Here is a 12,706-nt window from a genome sequence, read left to right on the forward strand (position 1 = left end):
TGGGACCACAGGGCCGGGGACTCGGCTTGTTTAAGTATGATATGAAGCTGTCTTAAACACTGTCAGGCTGTTGGTCCAGCAAGGTCAATCTTGTCTACTAAGACTGCCAGGCGCTTTCCGTGTTCTCAGACAGAGGTCTTTCAGATCACCTACTGCCTGCTCCTTTCAACTGGAGACTCTGGGAACCTTCCTCGTGCCAAGAACCTGGGACCTTCCTCGTGCCAAGAAGATACTATGCCGCCGAGCTACCGCCTCTTCAACAGTGTGCCTGACCCAAGCACAATCCGCATCTTACAAATACACCTCTTTGGTTGGCCCACATGCCATCATCTTTACAGGTAGATGAGGGTAGGGTTGGCACTTAGCTCAAAAAGGATGCCTCTTGCTGATTGTTCTTTTTGTGGGCCTGTGGGCCTGTGTGGGTCAGCTTGATGAGGAGAGCTGACAGGCTCAAAGAGCTTTGCTTTGCACACACACTGGGAGGCGGAGCTTTGACCTCTATGCCCTGGATGATAGACAGCTGAGTATTTGGATGAGGGCTGAATCTTTTTCATACATGCAAGTCGTCTCTGTAATGCATGATTCTAGCCCTGTCACAACTTTTGTCCTTTATAAGTCCAGCTCATGCAGCAGTTGGAGGGTGCACTTATGGGGGTTAAAAGGCAGGTGCCTAATACATCCTGACCTTTTCCCATGCCACCCCTTTTATAAGAGTTAAACGTAGTGGACTAACCTGGAGAACCGGGTTTGATTCTCCACTCCACATGAGCAGCAGGCTCTTGTCTGGTGAACTGGATTTGTTTTCCTCGCTCTTCCACAAGAAATCTTCTGGGTGACCTTGAGCTGGTCACAGTTCTCTCTGAACTCTCTAAGCCCCACCTACCTCACAAGGTGTCTGTTGTAGGGAGGGGAAAGGAAGGAGTTTGTAAGCCACGTTGAGACTTCTTACAGGAGAGAAAGGCAGGGTATGAAGCCAAATGCTTCTTCGTTGCCAACCAGGACTTTCCCAGGCCAAAGTGAGGGTGAGAAGTAAGGGCAGAGATACTGTCATGGCTGGGACAGAAGCTCCTATGGAGCATTATTTTTGTGTTGCCTGAAAACAGTTGCCTCCATCTCAGGACTTGAGACTTCCTTGCATTCAGTGAACCTTCTCATGTTTTGTGATTGGTCAACCCCCATGTTGTGGGACCTACTACCTGTTCACAAATTTCCCAAAATGCATCACACTTGGACACCCCTGTTTTAAATGAATATGGGGCAGTGGGAGGGGGTGCAGTTTGATCCTTAGAGTGATGTCATAATGCTACCATTTTCTCCTCCCCCCCCATACACGTGTACATTCAATGCTATTGCAAGATTAAGAAATGTTACATTACTGTACGTTAATGCCCTCAAACTGTGACCCTCCCAGCAGAAACATGAGGCCCAAATGGAATTTTCTTCATTGCTTCCCTGCTCCAGTTGGTCCACACTGTAGGCTGAGTTCCCTAACCTTGTTAAGGCTACAGTTTTCTTCAAGTCCTTCATCTGCTCATCTTGTGTGCCTGTTTCTGAGTGAGAATATAAGTGTGTAGGGAGTACCCAAGCAGTAACATGTGGAAGGTGTTCATCTTTTATTTTGCACTTTGTCTACCATTTTGGGAGGGTTTTTTTGTCATAATCTTTCAGTTGTCAAGCACAGCTACAACCTATTCTTTTGTGGTATGGCATATGACCATCCCTAAAGAGTGTGTGTTAATTTGGGGGGGGGGGGGTGGTGGGATTCAGCGGGTTCACACCACTTTGACAGAACCGGTTGTTAAAATGGTGCTTGTAAACAACCAATTGTTAAATTATTTGAATCCCACCACTTGGGGGGGGGGGGGTGTATTCAGTCCAGAACCCAGCATTGCCAGCTTACATGCCGCCCCTGCCTAAACTTCTAATGAAGCACAGGAAAGACTAACGTACACAAGGAAAACTGGAAGAAGGGATTGCTCCCTCCCTTTATATTTGTAAGGTCTTTGCCATAGCCTCAGAATTTTTGATCGGTGGTCCTGTTTGCTGGCACCAGAGCTGGAGCAAGGGGAAACTGCACTCGGGGTGCACGCGCACCCTGTGCCCCTGCCGCAGCATTGCCCGCCCTGCCCCCGGAACACCCCTGCCCCGCCTCCTCAACAGCCCAGCCATGCCTCTGCCACTGCTCAACCTGGGGCTTCACGAGCCCCACCACCCCATTGGCACCATTGATTTAGTTCAGGGTTGGTTTCTCTCCACTCCCATTCTTGTACTTATCAGCAGGATCCACCTTACAAGTATGTTCCAAAGTATTAAGTGGAATCGTCTGCATTACTTTACAGCTCAATCAAACTGTTGCTGGAACGGACTCTAGCCTTGATCTTATTACTAGTGCTGGCAAAGAAGGCAGGGCTTAGGTCAGGAGTCTCCAACCGATGGCCCTCCAGATGTTCATGGACTATGATTCCCATCAACTCTGCTAATTGACCACGCTGGCAGGGGCTGGTGGGAATTGTAGTCCATGAACATCCAGAGGGCCGTAAGTTGGAGACCCCTGGCTTAGGTGTCATCCTGTATGTGTTATTGTACAGGTGTAGAATCCTGTATGTGTTTGCTTGCTTACAGTCCATGCCTCGGACCTACTTTAAATGCCTGTTTGGTCCCACCTACCTGGGACCTTTCCCTCAACCTGCGTGTACCTGGGAGTAAGGCAACAGCAAGGTTAGGCAGATGAACCAAAGCTCTTCTTCTGGGATTTAGAACTCCAGTGCCTGCTGAAAGGCTGAACACACTCAAAGTCGACTTTAATAAAAGGAACGAACTTTATTGAATTGTATCGCCCTAGCTACAGGGTGCTGAAACGAGGGTTCTTGCCCTCAGTTCCAGTATATGTAGGGTGTACAGTGGGCGGTCCTTAGCGGTGGCGGGAACGGTAGTTGTTGGGGGAAACGAAACTGAAACTTACTGGAAGTACAGGGATTGGGACCTGGTCCTGACGCCTGCAGGGCCACAGCAGGTGCCGTTGCTGCAGAGCACAGCAGCAGGCAGGGATGGTTCTAGCAAATGGAAAGAATGGTCTTGCTGAATGCCTCCTGCCATGTAAAACACCTTAAATCAATCAACCAAGACAAAAAAATGATAGTCTATTTATTCCAAAGTTGCCATAACACGAGACGTCACGGGGCTAGCTTGTTAAGCAGTGTATCTTGGTTCCCTCTAACTTTTTATTTCTGAAAACACAATGCACTGTTGCAAGCTTAGGAAGACGACTCTTGATGGAATGTGTTTTGCATGGTCTAAAATGGATAGTATCTTCATCTGTTCTGGATATCCTGGGAAAAACTACCTGAAGCAGAGAAAGAAAACAAACATGCTAAATGTAAAGAACGTTGCGTGGTGGAATGCAAGCCTCAGATTCAGCTGGTGTTCTTCCAAGTGAGTGAAGATGCATAAGAGCAGTCATGTTAACATGTACCCAAAGCTGCCACGCGCCATTTGTCTATCAAGGTCAGCACTGTGTCCCCTGGGAGTGCTCTTTGAAAGGCAGAAGTCGTTCATATATCACCTGATCTTGTCGCTCAAATGTACAATAATGATCACACAACCGAATAAGATCATCCATCCCACTCACTCATCTTTCAATATAAATAACGGCACTAGAATCAACCAGGCCGTAATTGCGACAGAGGGCAGGGCACATGGTGAGCTCCGGTGGGTGAGCATGCATGCCCTGGGCCGGCTGGGCAGCTAAGCCACACCCAACCCTGATCGCGTGATACACATGAGCTGGAAGGGTGGAGCATGTTCCCTATATATTAGGCAGCACGCATTTGCTCCGGCCTTCTTCGACGCCTTGAGCAAAACTGACCCACCCTCCCTAATTTTAGGGTTAGGTTGGCTGCTCTGTTGTTGCAGCCCTGGCGGTTTGGGCAGAGGAGCACATCCTTGTGGGGAGGCCGGCTGGTGTCCCGGACCTCCTCGCGTTTGGGGGCCTCCTTAAGAGGCTTGGGGTGGGCTGGGCTCACGGCGCATGCTGCGGAGGCCTCTGCAATTCGAGCCTGACACCCCAGCAGTTAGGGGGTCACAAAGGACAGGAGCCCCGGGGGACCTGACCTTTCTGTCCTCCCCAATAGGGATTGGGGTTGTTGCCAGGGGCTCTGACCAGCTGCTGAACGGATGTGCTCCTCTTGCGTGCCCAGCTTCTGCCATGATGATGTAAATAATAAAAAGGGCTGCAGCCCAATTTATTCCAAGAACGTGTCCTGTGGTTATTCACCAGATAAAGCATCTGCACATCTGGACACAATCTACGACATCTTGTGTTAACCATACTCCATTTTTCCTCAGCATCAGAAAAAAACAGGTAATTCCCTAAGCAAATGAGAAGAACGGATTCAACTCTGATATTAAAATATTACCCCACTGGTTTTGAATTGTAATTTTTTTAATCTTCTAAGATCTAACTGATGATGAGCTACTGTTGTCCTACATAACGACTTCAAAGGGAGAACCCAATGTGAATTAATTGGAATGTAATGAATAAATTGGAATTTAGTAACAAATTCAAGAGCCAGTGGGGTGTAAAGGTTAGGTGTGGTGGCTTCTAATCTGGAGAACTGGGTTTGATTCCTCAATCCTCCACATGAGCAGCAGACTCTTATCTGGTGAACTGGATTTGTTTCCCACTCCAACACATGAAGCCTGTTGGGTGACCTTGGGCTGGTCACAGTTCTCTTTGAACTCTCTCAGCCCCACCTACTTCACAAAGTATCTGTTGTGGGGAGAGGAAGGGAAAGGAGTTTGTAAACTGCCTTGATACTCCTTACAGGAGAGAAAGGTGGGGTATAAGTCCAAACTGTTTTTCTTCTTCTAATTATCCTGCAGCTCTTAATAGGGATTTAGGATTCCTCATTCTTTATAAAAGCTAATATCCTAGCCTACCCCTTACATAAGTCACTGAGTCCAGCTATGTAATTTTTTTATTGTATCTCCCTTATTTTTCACAAGATTTGATGTTAATCCTTCTTTACGTACCTAACAACTGTTGATAACAGCCCTTATCTACTACCAGTGAGTTATCTACTCCCAGTGAGATCCTCTGAAGATGCCAGCCACAGATGCAGGTGAAACGTTAGGAGAAAATGCTACTAGAACACGGCCATACAGCCCGGATACCCAGTGACAAAGGGAGGGGAAATTGCGCTCAGGGCATGAACTGCCCGCGCGCCCCCTCCCGGCCCCGCCCAACACGCGATTGCAATGGCAGCACCCGGGGCAAGTTGCCCCAGATGTCCCCATTGCATATACGCCCCTGTGGAAACCACACAACATCCCAGTGAGTTAATTACAATTTTGTTGGACCTTGATTTAAAATGGCCTTTCTTTGTAATATTTCCTCCCCACCTCACTTTCCTGTTGTGAATATAAAAGCGGCAACCTAATGGATGTACGATTCATCTGATGGAAGTAAGCTCTGCCTTGTGATTTATTTATTTATTTTGGTCTTTAAAGTGCCATAGGACTCCTTGTTTGGCTGTGTTAAGTGCTGTCAAGTCATTTCCAACTTATGGCCACCCTAGGAATTAATGACTTCCAAAAACGTCCTATCGTTAAGAGCTCTGTCTCATTCTGCCTTATAAGAACAGCTCTAGGGCAGCCAGACTAGGGTTGGGAAATATCTGGGGGTGGGGGGCTAGAGCTTGGGAAGGGTGGAGTTTGGAAAAGGGAGGGACCTTGGCAGGAAATAAGGCCATGCAGTCCACCAGCCAAAGCTGCCATTTTCTCCAGTGGAACTGATTTCTGTTGCCTGGAGATCAGTTGTAATTCCAGAAGATCTCCAGGCCTCACCTGGAGGCTGGCAACACTATCCTACCTAGTTAGCCCAGGTCTGTATCCCTTCTAGGTTTTGCCCATTCCCTAGCATGTTATGGGCAATTCATACACGTTGCAATATTTTTAGTTTTCTATATTTGCGTCCTGTTCTACCCCAAAAACATCTCAGGTTCTCCTTGTGGTGTAGTGGTTAAGAGCAGGTGCACTCTAATCTGGAGAACCGGGTTTGATTCCCCGCTCTGCCACTTGAGCTGTGGAGGCTTATCTGGCGAACTAGATTAGATTGTGCGCTCCAACACATGCCAGCTGGGTGACCTTCGGCTAGTCACAGTTCTTTGGAGCTCTCTCAGCCCCACTTACCTCACAGCACTTGTGAGGGGTGGAAGAGAAAGGAGTTTGTAAGCCCCTTTGAGTCTTCTTACAGGAGAGAAAGGGGGAATATAAATCCAGCTCTTCTTCTTCTTCTTTTATCATTGTGACATTGTGTGAGGTAAGTTAGGCTGAGAAGGAAAGAGACTCATTGCTGAGACTTCCTGGGGAGCTTCACAAATGACTGTGACTAGAGATTCTAAACTCATTTCCACTAAGACACTGGAGTAATAGTAGGAGTTTTTAGTAATGCTAATCATTTTATTATCATCATCATCAAAGTGAACCCGTTTCCCTGCTTGACTTCATAGTTAACAGGCTGCGAGTTGGCTCTGAAAAAGCAGGGCGTCCCCTTCAACCAACCCAAAAAATTATGCTGCATTTACAAAAATCATCTGAGGTCAGGGCTGGAGAGAAAAGAGGAATTGGTGAGATTCAGTGAAAGCCAGCTGGCCCCTGCCCTATTTTTGGGAAATAATAATCAGCAGAGAGGGGAATGCAAAGACTGCAGATTCCTAAATGTGATGTATCCTTGCACCAGTGGAACTATTTTGTGCCTACAGCACCCTCTGCTGCTCATACAGTGGAAATACTGTAATGTTTGCTTTAACAATATTTAGTGTGGGCCGCCTCCTTTCCACTGAAGTGTTTAAACTTGAACCTGGTAGTCTTCTGTTGGAATACTCACATGACTTTGTGGTCCAACATACAGGAAAACCCCATGCATGTGGAAAACTAATGTCAGGGAGAAGACTTGGGTACGCTGACTTCTAGTTTCTACATGGACTTTTTAAGACAGAGGGGAAAAAGGAATCCCTGCCTTTGAGGCCCAGAGTCAGGGCATATTAATTGGCTCCCAAAAAATAATCTGAGGGATATGTGGATGAGAGAGCATTAAGTTGAGAGTTAACCCCCTCCCCAGCCCAGCCATTCAAATATCTAAAAAACCCAAAATGCTTTAAACCCCTTGTATGAAAAAACGCCACCTGAATAGCTCAGACTACTCCAAGCTTGTTTGAGTTTGGAAGCTAAGCAGGGTCAGCCATGGTTAGTATTTGGATGGGAGACCAATAGCCAAGGAAGTCCAGGGTTGCTTTGCAGAAAAAGGCAATGGTATACCACCTCTGTTCATCACTTGACTTGTGAAAAGTTGCCAGAAGTCAGTTGTAACCTGACAGCGCTTAATTATAAGAAACCCAAGCACCTGCATTCTGCCTGCCCTTGTTTATTTCTTCTCTATAGAGTCCAAAATATATATGGTGAGAGTTTCAATTAGGAGATTCCACTATTTGACTCGTAAATCACCACTCCAGTGAGAAGAATGCCTATACAGGGAAGTTACATACATGGCACATTTAGTAATGACACAGCCAGAATCTCACATTCACCTGTGTAAGATCGCCTGATGAATTTATGGTGTACCTGTTTCCCGGGAGACTGCTTTTAAGTCGCACTTGCCCCTTGGCAGTTTGCAGGTGTAGAGGCCCAAGCAGCCATCACAGTCTGAGGGTCTTTTGCAGGTCTTTGACTGAATCCCAAAACAGGAATACTAAGAAAGAACAAGAATTCTTCTTAATACAAGCCCTTATTTTCTATTATGGCACTGAGGTGCTTTTCCCCAGTCCTAGAATTTTCAGTTGTCCATGGTTTGCAGAATTTCTAAGACATAATTTTCTGTTGTGGGTGTTTTCATCTTGGTAGAGACTCCCTCTCTGGAGTGTAAAGGGTGCAATTAGCAAGCTTGATTTGCATGTGTTGGGTGGGATGCCCTCACTAATTGATTATGCTATCTTCATGGTTACTCACATGCTAAATGGGTGGATCCCATCCCACCCAACACATGCAAATCAAGCTTGCTAATTGCACCCTTTACACTTGTTAACAGGCAATTGGTTCTGTCTCCCACCCGGGACATTCCACAGATATATATACTCCACTTGCTTTACAGCCATCAGATCCTCTGAAGATGCCAGCCACAGATGCAGGTGAAACATCAGAAGAAAATGCTATTAGAACATGGCCATACAGCCCGGAAACCACACAGCACCCCACAAATAGGTAGAAACCTTGAGAGACTAGGAAAGGAGTCAACTCCTACAGTGGTCTCAGAGATGAGTAGATTGATGTAAAGTGAAATTCATCTCAGCTGAAGTTGTTGATCAGTTTGTTTTGTTTGTTGTAAATTATTTATTGAAACCTTTAAACTTTCTCTTTTTTATTTTAATTTTAATTGAATTTATTTTAATTGTGAAGGTCTATCGCTGGAATGGTAGACCCAGTGAAATTGACAAGGATGGTCTACTGCTACTAGACAGCACCCCCAAAAAGTGTGTCAGGAAACTTCCCCAAATGGAGGTTGCATGGAAACAACTAAGGGTGCAGGAGAGGAAGCAAAATGGTGGATTGGCTCAGCTAGGGACACTTCACAGCAGAGTAATTTGTCTAAACAAAAAAACCACAGGAAACAAAGAAAGATGTAAACAGGAAAACCCCACTGCAAAGCAAAGTTTGAGAAATGACTGCTTCTCAGCTGCAAGATAAATCTATATATATAAAAATCTAAACGTGTGTTTGTCCCTGATGGTCTCCCTCAGAAGCTGCTGGACGGATCGCCCCCAAATTTTCACAGGACGTTCCTTCCAGTTCTGGGCAGGTAATTGGACCTTCAAATCACTGAAAGTCCATACCTGAGCCAGGTAAAACGTCTTTTTCCTGGCGCACCAGGCCATGAGGCTGGATATGTCATGCTGTGTCACCCTTAAAATGTTCGTGCAGCCTGTCTGTGGCCTGAGGGCTTGGTATGCCCCGCCAGAATATTTGCAAGATGGCCTGATGAGCAGTGAAAGCAGTAAATGAGTGGCCTGTTGCGTGTCACGAGTGGAAGTGAAACACATACACACTTTGCTGTGTGAGACATCAGGTAGGGCCCCCCCCTACGCAGGTAACTTTCACTCTCTGTGCCTCACCTACTGCTACCACATAACACACATACTCTCATACACATCCAGCTCATCCTCACACACCTCACTCTGCCCTCCCTCACATCCAACCACCACTTACCCACTTCCTCACCCATGTTCCTTGCGGCTCCTCTTTTACCCAAAAGCGAGCTAGAGTTCTATCTTTTTCTTCTCAAGAAAATCCAGCGGGGTGGGGCGGAAGCCAGCAACACCACTCAGCTTCTTTTGCATATGGCCCTTTAAGAACCCAGGGAGCTGGCCTCGATCTGAATGCCTCACCGCCCTGCCTCTGCTGCCTGACTGGGATAGCCTGCTTGCCCCAGTTGTGCCTTACCCAAGCCAGGACTGTGTGTGTCAACCAGCCTCATGGACAGCGGGATTTGCACTCTGGACAGTTCCATTGTGGAATGGGAAGGGTCACCTTATACTAAAAAAACAAGACAGCACCATATAACGATGTGCATTGAAAAGGGAAAGAGGGATTCCATTTGACCACCCCAAAAGGCTATGCTGGGGATCATTGGACCTGCATGGACAACTGTGTGGGTGGCGGACTGTGATGAGAAGGACAATTGCCACAGCAACGCGTGGCCGGGCCTGCTAGTACTGCATATATAAATAGCCATAGCCTGCCGTTTTCTGTGTAGAAGGGGTGAGACTGATTTTGAACTGCTGGTAACCTAGTACAGAATAATTTTTTCCTGGGTGTCGGGATGCAACGGCTCTAGAAGACTCTTTGCTTTTAAATTAGTAGAACAGGCTAATACAGCATGAATGAATGCAAGCATGAGGACGGGGGAAAGCCACTGTCATTGTACAACAGTGTGGGGAAGCCTGAGGCAGTCTGTGGATTGGAGAACCTAAATCTCCCAATGAAGTCTCCTGGTCTGGTTCTCTTTGGTCTAGTTCAAAAGCAGCAAAAGAGTTTTTAAATAGTAAAGTTGGTTTGCCCCAGAATTTGACCCATTTTTAAAAAAAAACTCTAGGTCAGTTCCTTTAAAAGTCAGGCAAGGATAGTTGGTTAATTGTTTCAGGTTTTTCCCTTCTTTTTGAGTATCTGAGATTGAATCTGTAATGAGCCATTATCCTCAAGATCAAAAGTGGGGCGTGTCTGGAAATGCAATGAGCTCAGAAAATCCACTTAATCTTGATCATACAGCCAGAGTAATTTGTTCTGGATCCATGTGGAGATCTACCTAAGCTGCAGCACTGAGTGCAATAAAATTTTTTTTGGTAAGAGCTACTCAGGATATTTAGTAGCATTTTTCTTCTATTCCATTATATGTCCTTGGTTCAACTTCAGAACACCACTGTAAGGTAGGTTGCTTTCAATCTCACTTTACATATCAGAAAAGAGGCTGGAAGACTATGAACTGGCCACAGATGTCCAATGGAGGCCACAAGTGCTGAGCCAGATCTTCCAAGTTCCAATTCAACAAGTCACAGGCCTAACCAAACTAGTTGCTAACTTCATTCCTAGCCCAGCAGCCTCTAACTTTGCAACATTGCTTGTGATCTTTGCTGTGGATCTCCTTAGATCTGTTAGTTCAGTGACTCAAGAGAACAGAAAAATTTTGGTTCATTCTTAAAAACCAAGAAAAAATCCACTGTACATGAGCAGTAAAACTACCAAGGGTTTTTCTACATGCTTGTTTTCCTTGCTTCTCTGTTCCTGTTGCTTTGGGGTTCTTGTCTGCTCTGCACATATTTTGCTCGCTGTAGTTGTCGATTTGATACAATACCACTTTACCTCTGGCATAAAATCCTGCAATTTAAATCTGCAGAAATATATGCTGGATATAAAGCTATATAATTTCAAATCAACCACCAGAGGGAGCAAAACATGTGCAGAACCCGCTCCCTGAAGCCATAGGAACACACAAGTGAGAAAAATGAGAATGTGGCAAAGGCCCATACGAAAGAAATGTCATAAAAGTATTAAAGCCTGAAAATGTCAGCAAAATAAGATACATAACAAAGAACCATGGTAACTTAAAACCAACTGAAGGGGGACTACAATGTTTGGGAGAATAAAAATGTGTGGCACCTAAAATAATGTATGGTTAGTGCCAGATCAGCCTTTGCAGGAGGGAGTTCTGAAGGACAGGTACCCCTCCTAAGAAGCCCAGTCTATAATGCTCACCTGTAAAAGTGGGGGCACAAAGCAGGCCTTCTGTTGATGACCTCAGTAGGTGGGCAGGAATGTAATGAGAAAAGGTACTGCGGTTCTAGACCACATAAGACCCATGCAGCTCTTTCATTAGACTGCCTTGAAAGCTTCTGCCAAAGAATGACAAGGTGAGGCCTAATAAATCTAAATGAGGCGAGCTCAGACTCACAAAACCTTATGCCAGAACATGCTGCCTTAGTCTTTAAGGAGATTGTTGGAGAGATATCTGCATAGTGAAGGGGTCGGAGCTGATGTTACTCACCGTGTCCGGGTTAAACTTCCCGTGCCCTTTCAGGTGGTTCTGAAGCGCTTGGTGTTTCCTTTTTGGAGGGGACAACTGGGGAGACGGCTTCTTGCTCTCAGCTGCCAACTTACTGACTCCCCGCTGGGGCTGACTCACCCCTTTGCTCTGCCTTCTGTCCTGAGATCCAGCACTTCCTTCCACCTTCTGCAACCCAACCGAGGGCTGCCGTCTCATGCCTCTCCCTCCATCTCCTTCATGGGGTGAGGCAGGGGTCTTCCTGCCCCGAGCAGATGCAGCAGAGTGCTCCTCAGCTGTCCGCTTTCCCCTCAACAGCTGCCCACTGGCTTCATCCAGGAAACAAAACTGCACTGAAAACGCAGCAAGGGTGACCACTGCAGAAAGCCTCATTCTTGGTCTCCGTTTCTTCCCTCGGTTCTCTGGGCACAGGGATGCTGTTGCCTGAGAGCAGGCTAGAAGGGGTGAGAGCAGCTTCTCTGTCTCTCTCTGTGTGAAGCGTTGAAGCCCTTTTATGTGTCTGAATCCCCAGCTCCCCACCCCCCACTCACTTTGTGTTACTGACATTCTAGGTGGTACCTCCAGTCTGGCTGTTCCTGCTCGGAAAATTCCTGCCGCCCTCCCACAAGCAACACCCAACTTCTTTGTGCAGGTAAGTGCCTTGTGCTTCCTTACAAGTGAGATGGTCTAATGCCATCTTTCCCCATCTTTGTGATAATGGAACATTTCCTCTCCTTCTTTTGATTGAGAAGGTGCATTTAAAATTCTTGCCTGAGATGGAAGAGGGGTGTGTGTGTGTTTGTGTGTGTGTGTGTGTGTGTGTGTGTGTGTGTGTGTGTGTGTGTGTGTGGTATGAATAAAGATCTTGCTTGAGTTCAACAGTATATTTTTAATAAATGTACACATTTTGTTCATTCGCATTCACTGCTGTTCTTTCCTTAATGGTTGCAAAAGATTTGCTGCTGGTACTGATTTATGGGGTGTAACATTTTGGGGTCCACAAGTGGGGCTGCTTCCACACTCAAGGATTTTGGCCCATGTGGCCACCCATGGAAAGCCTCTGCTTTTGTGGGGAGCTTCCACATGCATGTAGTTCTCAGAGTTTCCATCATTTGAGCT

Source organism: Sphaerodactylus townsendi, linkage group LG06 (assembly GCF_021028975.2).
Source record: "Sphaerodactylus townsendi isolate TG3544 linkage group LG06, MPM_Stown_v2.3, whole genome shotgun sequence".
Taxonomy (NCBI): domain Eukaryota; kingdom Metazoa; phylum Chordata; class Lepidosauria; order Squamata; family Sphaerodactylidae; genus Sphaerodactylus; species Sphaerodactylus townsendi.